The 17,375-nt window shown below is 41.3% G+C and overlaps 1 pseudogene; it reads right to left on the bottom strand.

Annotated features, from left to right (window-relative positions):
- Positions 1 to 16,258: 16,258 nt before the first annotated feature.
- Positions 16,259 to 17,032, bottom strand: LOC101139847 (small ribosomal subunit protein eS4, X isoform-like; annotated as a pseudogene).
- Positions 17,033 to 17,375: the final 343 nt, after the last annotated feature.

Here is a 17,375-nt window from a genome sequence, read left to right as displayed (position 1 = left end):
TTTGGGAGGCCAAGGAGGGACAATTGCTTGAGGCCAGGAGTCGGAGACCAACCTGGGCAACCTAGAGAGACCTCACCTCTGCCAAAAAATTGGGAGGATTGCTTGAGCCCAGGAGTTCAAGGCTGTAGTTAGTGAGCTGTGACTCCACCACTGCACACCAGCCTGGGCAACAGAGCAAGACATGCAGGTCTTACATTTAAGTCTGTGATCTATCTTTAGTTATTTTTTGAGCAAGACCCTGTCTCTGGTCTCTGAAAAAAAAAAAAAAAAGGAATGGAACAGAGGAGACGAGTTCTAGCCATCTTCTCTGTTGACTGTAAGATCTAGGTGGATTAAACGGCAAGGCCTCCAGACTAAAAATTTTCCTTGAGTAGGAGGAATGGAAACATCACCGACTTAGTAAATGAAGTGACAGTTTTCTACCAGTCTTTCCTTCTAACTTGATAAAACTCACATTCTGCACAACAAATATTCCTATATTCAAAAGATCTTAGGTTGCTCAAATATAGCTCATCATCCTTTTTTTTTTTAAGTATGAGTTCTTGCAATAATTTGGTCTTTGGGATTTTTTTTTCAACTTTTAGGTTCAGGGGGTACATGTGCAGGTTTGTTACATGGGTAAACTGTGTGCACTGAAGTTTGGAGTATGAATGATTCCATTACCCAGGCAGTGAGCATAGTTTCCAATAGGTAGTTTTTCAGTCCTTGCCCTCCTCCCACTCTCCTGCCTCTAGTAGTTCCCAGCGTCTATTGCTGTTATCTTTATGTTTGTGTATACTCAATGTTTAGCTCCCACTTATAAGTGAGAACATGCAGTATTTGGTTTTCTGATCCTTCATTAATTTGCTTAAGATAATGGCCTCCAGCTGCATCCATGTTGCTGCAAAGGACACAATTTTGTTCTATTTTATGGCTGTGTAGTAGTCCATGGTGTATATGTATCACCTTTTCTTTATCCCGTCCACTGTTTATGGGCATCTAGGTTGATTCCATGTCTTTGCTATTGTGAATAGTGCTGCAATTAACATACAATTGCATGTATCTTTTTTGTAGAATAATTTGTTTTCTTTAGGTACCTACCCAGTAGTGGGATTGCTGGGTTGAATGGTAGTTCTTTTTTTTTTTTTTTTTTTTGAGGCAGAGTCTCGCTCTGTCACCCAGGCTGGAGTGCAGTGGCGCGATCTCGGCTCACTGCAAGCTTCACCTCCCGGGTTCACGCCATTCACCTGCCTCAGCCTCCCAAGTAGCTGGGACTACAGGGGCCCACCACCGCGCCCGGCTAATTTTTTGTATTTTTAGTAGAGACGGGGTTTCACCATGTTAGCCAGGATGGTCTCGATCTCCTGACCTCATGATCCACCCGCCTCAGTCTCCCAAAGTGCTGGGATTACAGACTTGAGCCACCACACCAGGCCAGTAGTTCTGTTTTAAGTTCTTTGACAAATTACAGTGGCTGAACTAATTTACATTCTCACAAGCAGTGTATATGCATTCTCTTTTTTCCAGAACCTTGCCAACATCTGTTATTTTTTGCCTTTTTAATAATAGCCCTTCTAGGCCAGGCTCAGTGGCTCACACCTGTAATCCCATCACTTTGGAAGCCAGAGGTGGGTGGATCACCTGAGGTCAGGAGTTTGAGACCAGCCTGGCTAACATAGTGAGACCCCCGTCTCTACTTAAAATACAAAAATTAGCCAGGTGTGGTGGTGGGTGTCTGTAATCCCAGCTACTTGGGAGGCTGAGGCAGGAGAATCACTTGAACCTGGGAGGCAGAGGTTGCAGTGAGCCGAGATCCCGCCATTGCACTCTAGTCTGGGTGACAAGAGTGAAACTCCGTCTCAAAATAATAATAATAATAATAATAGCCATTCTGACTGGTATGAGATAGTATCTCATTGTAGTTTTGATTTTCATTTCTCTGATGATTAGTGATGCCAAGCATTTTTTTCATATGTTTGTTGGCCACATGTATGTCTTCTTTTGAGAACTGTCTGTTCATGTCCTTTGGCCATTTTTTAATGGGGTTGTTTTTTGAATTGTTTAAGTTCCTTATAGATTCTGGAAAATAGAACTTTGTTGGATGCATAGTTTGCAAATATTTTCTTCCATTCTCTAGGTTGTGTGTTTACTCTGTTGGTAGTTTCTTTTGCTGTGCAGAAGCTCTTTTGTTTAATTAGGTCCCACTTGTCAATTTTTGTTTTTGTTGCCATTGCTTCTGGGGACTTAGTCATAAATTCTTTGCCAAGGCTGATGTTCAGAATAATATTTCCTAGGTTTTTTTCTAGGATTTGTATAGGTTTACATATTACATATAAGTCTTTCATTTATCTTGAGTTAGTTTTTGTATATGGTGAAATGTAGGGGTCTACTTTCATTCTTCTGCATATGACTAGCCAGTTATTCCAGCATCATTTATTGAATAGGGAGTTCTTTCTCCATTGCTTGTTTTTGTTGATTTTGTCAAAGATTAGATGGTTGTAGGTATGCACTTTATTTCTGGGTCTCTATCTTGTTCCATTGGTCTACGTGTCTGTTTTTGTAACAGTATCATGCTGCTTTTTTTACTGTAGCCTTGTTGTATAGTTTGAAGTTGGGTAGTGTGATGCCTCCAGCTTTGTTATTTTCACTTGGAATTCTTTGGCTATTCAGGCTCTTTTTTGGTTCCATATGAATATGATAATAGTTTTTTAATTCTGTGAAAAATGACGTCGATAGCTTGATAGGAATGGCATTGAATATGCCGATTGCTTTGGGCAGTATGGTCATTTTAATGATGTTGATTCTTCTGATCCATGAGCATGAGATGTTTTTCCACTTGTTTGTATCATCTATAATTTCTTTCAGCAGTGTTTTGTAGTTCTTCTTGTAGAGATCTGTCAACTCTTTGGTTAAATGTATTCCAGGGTATTTTTTAAGGTGGCTATTATAAATGGAATTGCATTCTTAATATGCCTCTCAATTTGAATGTTATTGCTGTCTAGAAGTGCTACTGATTTTTGTACATTGATTTTGTGTCCCGAAACTTTACTGAAATCATTTATTAGCAATAAGAGCCTCCTGGTGGAGTTGTTAGGGTTTTCTAGATACAGAATCATAGTATCAGTGAAGAGAGACAATTTGACTTCTTTACCTATCTGGGAACCTTTTATTTCTTCCTCTTGCCTGATTTCTCTGGCTAGGACTTCTAGTACTGCATTGAATAGGAGTGGTGAGAGAGGGTATCCTTGCCTTGCTCCATTTCTTAAGGCAACTGCTTCCAGCTTTTGCCCATTCAGTACGTTGGCTGTGAGTTTGTCATAGATAGTTCTTATTATTTTGAGGTATGTTCCTTCAATGCCTAGTTTATTGAGAGTTTTCATCAAGAAAGCATTTGGGATTTTATCAAAAGCTTTTTCTGCATCTATTGAGATGGCTGGGCGTGGTGGCTCATGCCTGTAATCCCAGCACTTTGGGGGGCCAATAGGTGGATGTCCTGAGGTCAGAAGTTAGAGACCAGCCTGGCTAACATGGTGAGACCCTGTCTCTACTAAAAATACAAAAAATTAGCCAGGCATGATGGCACACACCTGTAATCCCAGCTACTCAGGAGGCTGAGGTAGGAGAGTCGCTTGAACCTGGGAGGCAGATGTTGCAGTGAGCCGAAATCATGCCACTGCACTCCAGGCTGAATGACAGAGCGAGACTCCATCTCAAAAAAAAAAAAAGAAAAAAAAAGGAAGCTTTTTCTGCACCTATTGACTGAGATGATCATATGGTTTTTTGTTTTGTTTTTGTTTTTTACAGGTGTGAGCCATCGGCCCGGCCTTTATTTTTAACTCTGTTTATGTGATGAATCACATGTGTTGATTTGTGTATGTTGAACCAGCCCTGCATCCCAGGAATAAAGCCTACTTGATTATAGGGAATTGATTTTTTGATGGGCTGCTGGATTCGGTTTATAGCATTTTGTTGAGGATTTTTGTGTCTATGTTCATCAGGGTGATTGGCCTGTAGTTTTCTTTTTTTGTTGTGTCTTTGCCAGATTTTGGTATCAGAGTGATGCTGGCTTTGTAGAATGAGTTAAGAAAGAGTCCTTTCTCCTCTACTTTTTGAAATAGTCTCAATAGGATTGGTACTAAGCTCTTCTTTGTACGTCTGGTAGAATTCAGCTATGAATCCACCTGGTCCAAGGCTCTTTTTGGTTGGTAGGTTTTTTTCTAATTACTAATTCAATACTAATTGATATTGGTATGTTCAGGGTTTCTATTTCTTCCTGATTCAGTCTTGGGAGTTTATGTGTTTCTAGGAAATTATCCATCTCCTGTAGACTTTCTAGTTTATGTGCATAGAGGTGTTCATAATCTTGCCTAAGGACCTTTTGTATTTTCTGTGGGATCAGTTGTAATGTCATTTTTGTTGTTTCTGATTGTGTTTATTTGGTTCTTCTCTCTCTTTTCTTTGTTAATCTAGTAGCAGTCTATCAACCTCAATTCTTTCAAAGAAACTGCTTTTGGTTTTGTTGAGCCTTTACATAAATTTTTGGGTCTCAGTTTCACTCTGTTATGATTTATTTTCTTCTGCTAGCTCTGGGGTTTGTTCATTCTTATTTTTCTAGTTTCTCTAGGTGCTATGTTAGATTATTAAATTGAGATATTTCTAAATTCTTGAAGTAGGTGTTTAGCATTGTAAACTTTCCTGTTAACACTGCTTTAGCTCTATCCCAGAGATTTTGGTATGTTGTGTCTCTATTTTCATTTATTTCAAATAATTTTGAAATTTCTTCTTAATTTCATTGTTTACTCAAAAGTTATTCAGGAGCAAGTTGTTTAATTTTCATTTAATTCTGTGGTTTTGAGGGATCTCCTGGTTATTGATTTATAATTTTATCCCACTGTGGTCTGAATGTATGATTGCTATGATTTCAGTGTTTTTGAATTTATTGAGACTTGTTTTATGGCTGTGCATGTGGTTGATCTTGGACTATGTTCTATGTGCTCATGAGAAGAATGTACATTCTGTAGCTGATGGGTGGAGTGTGTCTATTTGGTCCAACTGGACAAGTGTTAAATTTAAGTACAGGATTTCTTTGCTAGCTTTCTGCCTCAGAGATCTGTCTAACACTGTCAGCAGAGTGTTGAAGTCCCCTGCCATTATTGTATAGCTGTCTAAGTGTTTTTGTAAGTCAAAAAGTGCTTGTTCTATGAATCTGGGTGCTCCAATGTTGGATGCATATGTATTTAGGATAGTTAAGTCACCTTGTTGGATTGAACACTTTATCATTATGTGGTGTCCTTCTTTGTCCTTTTTTACAGTTAGTTTAAAGTCTATTTTATCTGATATGAGACTAGCAACCCCTGCTCTTTTTTGTTCTATATTTGTGTAATAGATCTTTCTCCAACCCTTTATCTTGAGTCTATGAGTGTTGTTATGGTGAGATGGGTCTGTTGAAGACAGCAGATAAATGGGTCTTGTTTTTTTACTCAACTTGCCACTCTGTGCCTTTTTTTTTTTTTTTTTCCGAGACGGAGTTTTGCTCTTAATGCCCAGGCTGGAGTGCAATGGCGCGATCTCGGCTCACTGCAACCTCCGCCTCCGGGGTTCAAGCGATTCTCCTGCCTCAGCCTCCCGAGTAGCTGGGATTACAGGCAAGTGCCACCACGCCCAGCTAATTTTTTGTATTATTAGTAGAGACGGGGTTTCTCCATGTTGGTCAGGCTGGTCTCTAACTCCCGACCTCAGGTGATCCACCCACCTCGGCCTCCCAAAGTGCTGGGATTACAGGCATGAGCCACCACGCCTGGCCACTCTGTGCCTTTTAAGTGGAGCATTAAGACCATTGACATTCAAGGTTAATTAATTTGGTCTTTGAATGAGGGGTACAGTTCTCAATGTATTTGGGAGGTTTTTTTTTTGAGACAGAGTCTTCCTCTGTCACCCAGGCTAGAGTACAATGGCATGATCTTGGCTTACTGCAACCTCCGCCTCCTGGGTTCAAGCGATTCTTCTGCTTCAGCCTCCCCAATAGCTGGGACTACAGGCGTGTGTCACCACACCTGGCTAATTTTTGCATTTTTAGTAGAGACGGGGTTTCACCATATTGGCCAGGCTGGTCTCGAACTCCTGACCTCATGATCCGCCCCCCCTCAGCCTCCCAAAGTGCTGGGATTACAGGCGTGAGCCACAGTGCCTGGACAAGTTTTTTTTTTTTCTTTTTTTTTTTTGAGACGGAGTCTGCTCTGTTGCCCAGGCTGCAGTGCAGTTGCGCCATCTTGGCTCACCGCAAGCTCTGCCTCCTGGGTTCACGCCATTCTCCTGCCTCAGCCTCCCGAGCAGCTGGGACTACAGGTGCCCGCCACCACGCCCAGCCAATTTTCTCTATTTTTAGTAGAGATGGGGTCTCTACTAAACTATCCTGTTAGCCAGGATGGTCTCGATCTCCTGACCTCGTGATCTGCCCGCCTCGGCCTCCCAAAGTGCTGGGATTACAGGCATGAGCCACCACGCCCGGCCTTTTTATTTTTTTAATAAAAGTAGTTCACGATGGCTGGATTCCTTTTATATAGTACACATCCATGATAATATACTACCTGACTAAACTTTCTTTGGGAAATTATCTGGTTATGACACTCCTCAACAACCTTCTATGGTTTCTTTCTTTCATTTTTTTTTTTTTTTTTTTTGAGACAGAGTCTCACTCTGTTGCCCAGGCTAGAGTGCAGTGGCGTGGTTTCTGCTCACTGCAACCTCCATCTCCCAGGTTCAAGCAATTCTCCTGCCTCAGCCTCCTGAGTACCTGGGATTACAGGCACCTGCCACCATGCCTGGCTAATTTTTTGTATGTTTAGTAGAGACGGGGTTTCACCATGTTGGCTAGACTGGTCTCGAACTCCTGACCTCATGATCTCCCCACCTAGGCCTCCCAAAGCAGTGGGATTACAGGTATGAACCAACGCGCCCGGCCCTTCTATGGTTTCTTATTGTCTCAAGTCAAGCACACATTTCCTCCATGTGGTATTTTAGGGTTTCTGAAATGTGTTCTCAACCATCTTTACAAGTTTTGATTCTTCAGGTCCCCTTGTGTACTCCATCAGACCTACTTTCTATTTCCAAATATTCCATGGCTCACCACCTCTGTGCCTCTGTGTCCCCCATGTGGAAGTTTCTGTCTCCATCTCTTACTCCACTGATTCTTCAAGTCCAAGTGATATAACCCCCACAGTCTTTTGTATGGTACTTTATTGCAAAATGCCTTATGTTAGCATAAACTGAGTATTTGTTACATTCAGTTATATTAGATTGAATATTCTTAAAGAGCAAGAATCAGTTCTTATCCATCCTTTAGACTACTGGGATCAGCACAGTTTATTTAGTAAAACTGAATACCTTCAATCAAAGCCTCCAACCAGCAGTGACAGACCCAGCAAATACCCTGAGATCCTTTAAGAAAAGTATCAGTTCTTAAAAAGTATCTGGTTGTTGAAGACAACAACCGTACATCTATTGCTGGAGTAGCTGGGTGCAAAACCAAAAAAGGAAAGAGAATAATACTTTCAAGTACTTACTATGTACAGTGCATTATTATGTCCTTTTATGTAATTCAGTCTGTCAGTCATTCAACAAACATTTATTGAGTCTCATTAGTGCTGTGCTAGGAGAGCAAGCAATACAGCAAGTGCATCAGTGAATTCAGTCTAACATGATGGAAGCGATGATAGAGGACACATGAAGTGCTTTGGGAACACAGAGACTAGATATGTACGTTCAACTATCTGGGCAGCCAAATCTTCCCAGAGGAAGTATCCTTGAGGTGAGCTTTGAAATATAATTCAGCTAGGTAAGGAAATGGGGAAGGGCATTCCAGGGACAGGGAACAGTATGCGCACAGGCCTGGCAGCGTGAAATACCACCACGCTTGTGGGAGTGGGGTTATGGCAGGAAACAAGACTACAGAACTAGGCAAGGGCCAGGATATGAAAGACCGTGGGAATAAATTTAGGTTATCCGGAAAGCTAGAGGACATCTTGAAGGCTTTAAAGCCAGAGAGTGGTGGGATCAGATTTGCCCTTTAGAAAGGCCTCACTGGCAGTGACATGGAGAATGCATTGGAGGAAAGACAGGTGGACTAGTTAGAATAGACTAGTTAAAATGCTCTTGCAGTCATCTCACAGGGGAGTGATGAGAGATTAAACAAATGGGAATAGAGAATGAGAAAGCAATGAGAGAGAGAGACTAGATTCTATGAAACTTGGAGATTGTTTGGACGTGGGGTGGGGTTAAGAATGAAGAATCTAGGATTATTCCCACGACTCTGCCTTGGGTGATGGTACAACTCACACTAGGGTGACGGAGGTGAGGCACTTGCCTCAGACACAAAATTAAGGGGGATCCCCAAAAACTCAGTAAGATAAATAATATTTTAATGCAATATTTGCAAAATTAAAATGACTGCAAGAGGCTGGGCGCAGTAGCTCACGCCTGTAATCCCAGCACTTTGGGAGGCCAAGGTCAGGAGTTCAAGACCAGCCTAGCCAACATGGTGAAACCCCATCTCTACTAAAAATACAAAAATTATCCAGGCATGATGGTGGGTGCCTGTAATCCCAGCTACTCAGGAGGCTGAGGCAGGAGAATTGCTTGAACCATGGAGGTGGAGGTTGTGGTGAGCTGGGATCACACCATTGCACCCCAGCCTGGGCGACAGAGTAAGACTCTGTCTCAAAAAAGTAAATAAATAAAAAAAATAACTGCAAGAAAATCCATGATAAACAAAATGTCAAAATTTTAGGGAAAGAATGTGGCTTTGCTTGCATGATCTGGTTTCCCTCACCTCACCCTAACACTGGCTCTGAATAAGAAAGGTATTGTTAATCCATTTTCACTGAGAAAACTGCAGTCCAGAGAAGTAAAATTACTAAGTGAAGGTCACACAGCCAGCGAGTGCCAGGAGCCAGGGCCCCCACCCTTTGAGAGCATAAGGCAGTGCCCCTCTCCACTGCAGCACCCTTGCAGGGCTGAGGTCCCCTGGCTGCAGTGGTGAGTGCTGTGCTGTCTTCTTTACTTGCTTTCCACTTTTAGCAAATAGTGACTATGTCAATAAAGGGAGGTGTCCTCAAACCCTATTGTCTTGAGTTTAGTTTAGCAGTAAAACAAACAAAAAAAGGTCATATTACAAGCAGAGAGTTAAGGGTACAAGTTACAAAAGTAATAAATTCTTGGGCTAGACACAGTGGCTCATGCCTGTAATTTGAGCACTTTGGGAGACTGAGGTGGGAGGATCATCTTAGCCCAGAAGTTTGAGGCTGCAGTGAGCTGTGATTGCATCATTGTGCTCCAGCCTGGGTGAAAGAGCAAGACCTTGTCTCAAAAAAAAAAAAAAAAAAAAAAGGAAAGAAAGAAAAAGAAATCTTTGAGAGCCAGTCTGGACTCAATAGCAAACATCAATTTCTGAAGTTTCTGAAAGCGTGGAATCAGCGAATACAGAATTGATCATGGAAACGATGACCCACAGTGTCAGTACACATGCATTAAGTATAGTTGCTTGGAATCAATACAATTGAAATAAGTAAATATATGGGCACTTTGGCACTCAGGTCCTTCATCTCACAATTCCTGGAGGTTCCAGTCTGCCACCAGATCTCAGTTGGCATCTGATATGGTTTGGCTGTATCCCCACCCAAATCTTGTATTGAATTGTAGTTCCCATAATTCCCTTGTGTTGTGAGAGGGACCCACTGGGAGATAATTGAGTCATGGGGGCTGTTCATGGTAGTGAATAAGTCTCACGAGATCTGATGGTTTTATAAGAGGAAACCCCTTTTGCTTGGCTCTCACACTTCTCTTGTCTGCCACCATGTGAGATGTGACTTTCACCTTCCACCATGATTGTGAGGCCTCCCCAGGAACATGGAACTATGAGTCTATTAAACCCCTTTCTTCTGTAAATTGCCCACTCTCGGATATGTCTTTATCAGCAGCGTGAAAAGAGACTAATAGCATCTGTGGAAAACAAACAATCTTTCTTTTAGCTTGGTCAATTCCAGAGATTTTGAGCTCTCAATTCAGACATGAGCCCTGCCAATGCCTTCTAGACAGAGCTTCCCTCTGCAGACTACTGTGAAGAATGTGTTTTGTTATTGTTTTGAGAAGGAGTCTCACTCTGTCCCTCAGGCTGGAGTGCAGTGGCACAACCTTGGCTCGCTGTAATCTCTGCCTCCTAGATTCAAGCAATTCTCCTGCCTCAGCCTCCTGAGTAACTGGGATTGCAGGCACATGCCATCACGCCCAACTAATTTTTGTATTTTTAGTAGAGACAGAGTTTTCCCATGTTGGCCAAGATGGTTTTGAACTCCTGACCTCAAGTGATCCACCAGAATGCATTTTAAGTGGCTCTGAGTAACAAACTTCCCAGTGTTGATGATGGCCCAGTACATAACCTAGACTGATGACAATTCTCAGCCCATATTATGGTGGCTTTAGCCACTGCAAAGCTGTATAAGTTACAGAATAGCACTAGTTATATATGTTTTCATATTTCTTTTCTCTTTGTGATATGAATCCACTACAATGCACTAAAAGAGTATTTATTTACTGCTGTATTTTTGTTTTCCATGATAGCTATTGCTTCCCAAAGTTAACGTAAAAATAGTTTACTACTGGTAACTTGCTTGGTTAACCCAACTTATGAACTACGTTAGTACGGTAAATGTTTTATATAAACAGTTTTTGAAGGCACAGCACAAGTCAAAAGTCCACAGAGGCAATGTGACTTAATTTCTGGAAAATTAAGAGTTTCATGAACATCTAAGAAATGAAATAGATGAACATATATTTAATGGTTAGTGGCATTAAAATCAAACATTAAGGCTAATTGCAATGTACTTATCTCAGTTGACCAGTTAAAATGGTTTTCAACTCGTAAAATTCTGCCTTTGTGGTAGGATTACAACATATAAAAGTTTTTCAATGTGATTTTAACCAATGTAGCCAATCATTTAGGACTAAGACCATATTTTTGATCAGGGACATTTTCTCCTCATTCAATTACAGTTGTAAATTTGTTTTATTTTGAAATATTTTAACATAAAAAAATGTATAGCATGTAATGTTATGGGCACCTATTCAGCCAAAAGCCCCATTTAAGTTGTAAACTTGGTATAACTGAAGCTCTCTGTGCACTCCTACCCATCTCATTTCCACTTTTCCCACTGGGTACTGACATCAATCCCAGTTATTCTTGCTACACGTTACCTGTATCAGTCCGTTATCATGCTGCTATGAAGAAATACCTCAAATTGGGTAATTTATAAAGGAAAGAGGTTTAATTGACTCACAGTTCTGCATTGCTGGGGAAGCCTCAGGAAACTTACAATCATGGCAGAAGGCAAAAGAGAGGCAGGCACTTCCTTCACAGAGTGGCAGGGAGTGCATGCAGGGGAAATGCCAAATGCTTATAAAACCATCAGATCTTGTGAGAATTCACTCACTATAACGAGAACAGCATGGGGGAAACTGTCCCCATGATTCAATTAACTCCACCTGGTCCTGCCCTTGATACATGGGGATTATGGAGATTACAATTCAAGATGAGATTTGGGTAGGGACACAGAGCCTAACCAGATCATTCCACCCCTGGCCTCTCCCAAACCTCATATCCTTTTCACATTTCAAAACCAATCATACCTTCCCAACAGTACCCCAAAGTCTTCATTCATTCCAACATTAACCCAAGTCCAAGTCCAAAGCCTCATCTGAGACAAGGCAATTCCCTTCTACCTATGAGCCTGTAAAATTAAAAGCTAGTTAGTTACTTCCTGGATACAATGGGGGTACAAGCATTGGGTAAATGGGAGAAACTCATTCCAAATGGGAGAAATTGGCAAAAATGAAGGGGTTAGAGGGCCAATGCAAGTCCAACATCCAGTGGGGCAGTCAAATCTTAAAGCTCCAAAATCATCTCCTTTGACTCCATGTCTCACATCCAGGTCATGCTGATGCAAGAGGTGGGTTCCCATGGTCTTGGGCAGCTCCACCCCTGTGGCTTTGCAGGGTACAGCCCACCTCCCAGCTGTTTTCACAGGCTGGTGTTGAGTGTTTGTGGCTTTTCCAGGCGCATGGTGCAAGCTGCTGATGGATCTACCATTCTGGTGTCTGGAGGACAGTGGCCCTCTTCTCACAGCAACACTAGGCAGTGCCTCAGTAGGGACTCTGTGTGGGGGCTCTGACCCCATATTTCCCTTCCACACTGTACTAGCAGAGGTTCTTCATGAGGGCTCTGCCCTTGCTGCAAACTTCTGCCTAGATATCCAAGTATTTCCATACATCCTCTGAAATCTAGACAGAGGTTTCCCAACCTCAGTTCTTGACTTCAGTACACCCACAGGCCCAACACCACATGTAAGCCACCAAGGCTTGGGGCTTGCATCCTCTGAAGCAACATCCTGAGCTTTACCTTAGCCCCTTTTAGCCATAGCTGGAATGCAGGGCACCAAGTCCCAAGACTGCACAAAGCAGCAGAGCCCTGGGCCCGGCCCACAAAACCATTTTTTCCTCCTAAGCTTCTGGGCCTGTGATGAGAGGGGCTGCCAAGAAGACCTCTGACATGCCCTGAAAACATTTTCCCCATTGTCTTGGAGATTAACATTTGGCTCCTCATTACTTAAGCAAATTTCTGCAGTGGGCTTGAATTTCTCCTCAGAAAATGGGTTTTTCTTTTCTATTGCTTTGTCAGGCTGCAAATTTGTCAAACTGTTATGCTTGGCTTCCCTTTTAAACATAAGTTCCAATTCCAAACCATCTCGTTGCAGATGCATAAAACTGAATGCTTTTAAGAGCACCCAAGTCACATCTTGAACACTTTGCTGCCTAGAAATTTCTTCTGCCAGATACCCTGAATCATCTCTCTCAAGTTCAAAGTTCCACAGAGCTCTAGGGCAGGGGCAAAATGCCATCAGTCTCTTTGCTAAAGCATAGCAAGAGTCACCTTTGCTCCAGTTCCTAATAAGTTCCTAATCTACATTTGAGACAGCCTCAGCCTGGACTTCATTGTCCACATCACTATTAACATTTTGGTCAAAACCATTCATTCAACAAGTCTCTAGGAAGTTCTAAATTTTCCCACATCTCCCTGTCTTATTCTGAACCGTCCAAACTGTTTCAACCTCTGCCTGTTACCTACTTCCAAATTTGCTTCCACATTTTCAGGTATCTTTATAGCAGTGCCCCACTACCTTGGTACCAATTTACTGTATTAGTCCATTCTCACACTACTATGAAAAAATACCTGAGACTGGGTAATTTAATAAAGGAAAGAGATTTAATTGATTCATAGTTCTGCATTGCTGGGGAGGCCTCAGGAAATTTACAATCATGGTGGAAGGCAAAGAAGAAGCAGGACCTTCTTCACAGGGTGGCAGGACAGAGTGAATGCAAGCAGGGGAACTGCCAGACACTTATAAAACCATCAGATCTCATGAGAACTCACTCACTATCATGAGAACAGCAGGCGGGAAACCACCCCCATGATCCAATTACCTCACCTGGTCCTGCCCTTGACACGTGGGGATTATGGGGATTACAACTCAAGATGAGATTTGGGTGGGGACATAAAGCCTAACCATATCATTATCCCTCTGAATTGTTGGGTACATTCTTCAATGACCAGGTGCTTTGGGACATGGAGAAGAATACTCCTAGCTATTTGTACTTTGTTTAATGCTCAGATTATTAAGCCTCATATATCTAATATTTGAAAGCTAAATTTTCTTGAACATTTAAGAATTAAATTTAATTAATTACATTTCCCCAAACAATTTTAAACTGTAATTACAAATATATTTATTAGTATGGTTGATTTCTAAGACATTTCAAACACTTCAGATGGTAAATAAAACATACAAATGATAATAAAACGTATTATTATACCTAAATTATTTTTGAGACATCAGAATAACAGGCTAAATTTATTATGTTTGTAGTTGTCTTTATGCCTTTTTTGGGTTATAGTTATTTTTATTTTAATAATATCTTGAGTTTTCATAACAATTTTTTTGATACATTCCCAGGATTGCAGTAATCTTACCAGACTCAAAAGAAAAATACTCCAAGGTTGTAAGATGTGGCTTATCAAAGATTATTCATTAGAGCACAGGACTTGAGGGCTTCTTAGGTGAGTCAAATTTGATCCCTGGTCACGGGGGCTGAACTTCTTGTTTACAGTAAAGCTCCACTTATCATCTCAGTAAAACTTTTCAAGATCATTTTTAGCCTATGTTCTATTTTTTGCAACTTGCTATCTTCCTTCAAAATAGTTTGCTTTGAGCAGGGCACGAAGACTCATGTCTGTAATCCCAGCACTTTTTCTTTCTTTTTTTTTTTTTAAGTTCTGGGATACATGTGCAGAATTTGCAGGTCTGTTACTTATGTATACATGTGCTATGGTGGTTTGCAGCATCCTGTCACCTAGGTTTTAAGCCCCACATGCATCAGGTATTTGTCCTAATGCTCTCCCTCCCCTTGTCCCCCACCCCCCGACAGGCCCCGGTGTCTGATGTTCCCCTCCCTGTGTCTATGTGTTCTCATTGTTCAACTCCCACTTATGAGTGAGAACATGTGGTGTTTGGTTTTCTGTTCCTGTGTTAGTTTACTGAGAATGATGGTTTCCAGGTTCATCCATGTCCCTGCAAAGGACATGAACTCATTCTTCTTTATGGCTGCAATCCCAGCACTTTGAGATGCTGAGGTGGGAGAATCAACTGAGCCCAGGAATTGGAGGCTGCAGTGAGCTAGGATCGCCCTACTGCACTCCAGTCTGGGTGATAGAGTAAGACCCTGTCTCTAAAACACAAAACAAGCAAAAATCCAAATCATCTACTTTTTCTTTATAGTCCTGCTTGGCCAGCGTTAGATAACATGTTCTGCTATTATATATTCACCTGGTCTGTTTTCATGTTAAAACCGTATTCATTTCTTGTTGTATTTCACTATCACCAGTAGGACTATCAAGAAGTTTAATTACCTAGGAGATGCACAGTTAGCTTTCCTCTCTAACACATTTGGCACATTTAACTCTATTAAACTCTTTTTCGCATCTTATGTGGAACCAGCTGCAGTGATTGTTAAACTCCTATCTTCCCTGTTGTTGTGTGTGACCACTGGGGACAGTAATTCTTCCTGTCTTTTGTATAGTCTCTACAATTTCTAGGACTTTTTAACAGTGTTGTATTCCACATTTTTCTTATACAGATAGAAAGAATTATAATCCATACTCAACAAATAGGTAAAAACTTAAAGAAAGAAAACACACATACTTCCTCTTTTATTAAAATCAATACAAATAAAACATATTTTCTTATAATCATTCTTCTTTTTCAGTACATTACCTTTTGTATAATTTATGCTAATGTTCCCTTTTCAGGTATCATAAACCCTTGGCCTTTTATAGATTTGATTTGTTCTAATTAATTTATTAACAGTAACGGTTATTGTTCATGATGGGAAACCATTTAAGCAAGTTGCTTTGCCCTATAGCATTGCTCTGGCATCCTTAAAGACATTCTCGCTTTTTGGCAAGACATGAAGTTCCAAAAACCATCCTAATTTTTCTTGCCCCAAGACATGGAATCAGCTGTCCTCTAGGAGTCCTTCTCTTTTTGGTAGGCAATACTATTAGAGACCAACTTATACTTATATCTATCTGTACAAGAAAAATGTTGAATACAATACTGATAAAAAGTCCCAGAAATTGTAGAGACCATACAAAAGACAGGAAGACTTACTGTCCCCAGTGGTCACATACAACAACAGGGAAGATAGGAGTTTAACAATCACTGCAGCTGGTTACACATAAGTGTGCTGCTGTTGCCGTGGGACCACATAAAAGAGTGATAGAGCTAGAAAATATACATCTTTTTTAAAGCCAAAGCTTATACTGATTTTTCCATTTAAATACATGATGTTACTATACTCTACTTTCCTAATAGTAGAAAGTTTTATCATTGCCTAACTGAGAAAAGCCATTCCCTGCAACAAGAAGGAAAATCTCTAACTGCTGAACATTTATCTCACAAAACTCCTCCCAGGAAATATGAGTTCCCCCCAAATAACACATTTTGACTTACTATTCTATTTAATTAAACAAGTACATAACTGAAGCATTCTGAACATAGATGCAGGAGGACTTAGCTGTCAGGCTGAAGATCACCTATGTCTTTTTTTTTTTTGGCTATTAATCATGCCATGTTATTTTTAATTATGTACAAAGATCTAACATGTCACCCAGGGACAATTTCACCCACTGCTCTGTTTGGCCGCCAGTCTTTTGTCTCTCTCTTCAGCAATGGTGAGGCGGATACCCTTTCCTCGGGGAAGAGAAATCCATGGTTTGTTGCCCTTGCCAATAACAAAAATGTTGGAAAGTCGAGCGGCAAAGCTGTTGCCATTGGCATCTTTCACATGAACCACGTCAAACGATCCAGGGTGCCTCTCTCTGTTGGTGATCACACCAATTCTTTCCAGGTTAGCACCTCCAGTCACCACACATAGCTTACCAGCGTCAAACTTGATGAAATCAGTAATCTTGCCAGTCTCCAAATCAATCTGAATGGTGTCATTCACCTTGATGAGGGGATCAAGGTAGTGGATGGTGTGAGCATCATGAGTCACCAGATTAGGGACTCCTTTTGTGCCTACAAAGATTTTTCTCACTTTGCACAACTTGTACTTGGCCACTTCAGGTGTAATAAGATGTACATCAAAGCAACTCTTGGTGTCATAGATCAGACAGAAATTCTCTCTCATCTTGTCAATGCTGATGACACCCATGAATCCAGCAGGGTAGGTTATATCAGTTCAGACCTTGCCATTGATCTTAATGAACTGCTGCATGTAAATCTTCTTCCTCACCTGTCAGGTCATACTGAAGTCTGTTCCTTAGGAAAATGATGAGGGGGAGACACTCTCTCAACTTGTGGGGACCACTGGATGGACAAGGAGCAAACACACTGGTCACTTTATCCAGCATCCAATGCTTTGGAGCTGCTACCCACTTCAGATGCTTCTTGGGACACAGCCATGGCTGTGTTAGGCAAGGAAGGAGGATCACCTATGTCTTAACCTTTTCTTTTTGCAATAACAGAATAACTCAGGCTGGGTAATTTATAAATAAAAGAGGTTTATTTAGTTGATTCTGCAGGCTAGGAAGTATGAGAAGCACAGCTCCAGCATCTGCTTGGCTTCTGCTGAGGGGCTCATGGTAGGCTAAAACATGATGGAGAGGCCGGGCGCTACAGTTCAAGCTTGTAATCCCAGCACTTTGGGAGGCCAAGGTGGGCAGATCATTTGAGGTCAGGAGTTCGAGACTACCCTGGCCAACATGATGAAACCCCGTCTCTACTAAAAAT

This window comes from Gorilla gorilla, chromosome 8, assembly GCF_029281585.2.
Source record: "Gorilla gorilla gorilla isolate KB3781 chromosome 8, NHGRI_mGorGor1-v2.1_pri, whole genome shotgun sequence".
NCBI lineage: Eukaryota > Metazoa > Chordata > Mammalia > Primates > Hominidae > Gorilla > Gorilla gorilla.
Note: the sequence above shows the minus strand (reverse complement) of the source record. Positions and strands in the feature narration are given on the sequence as shown.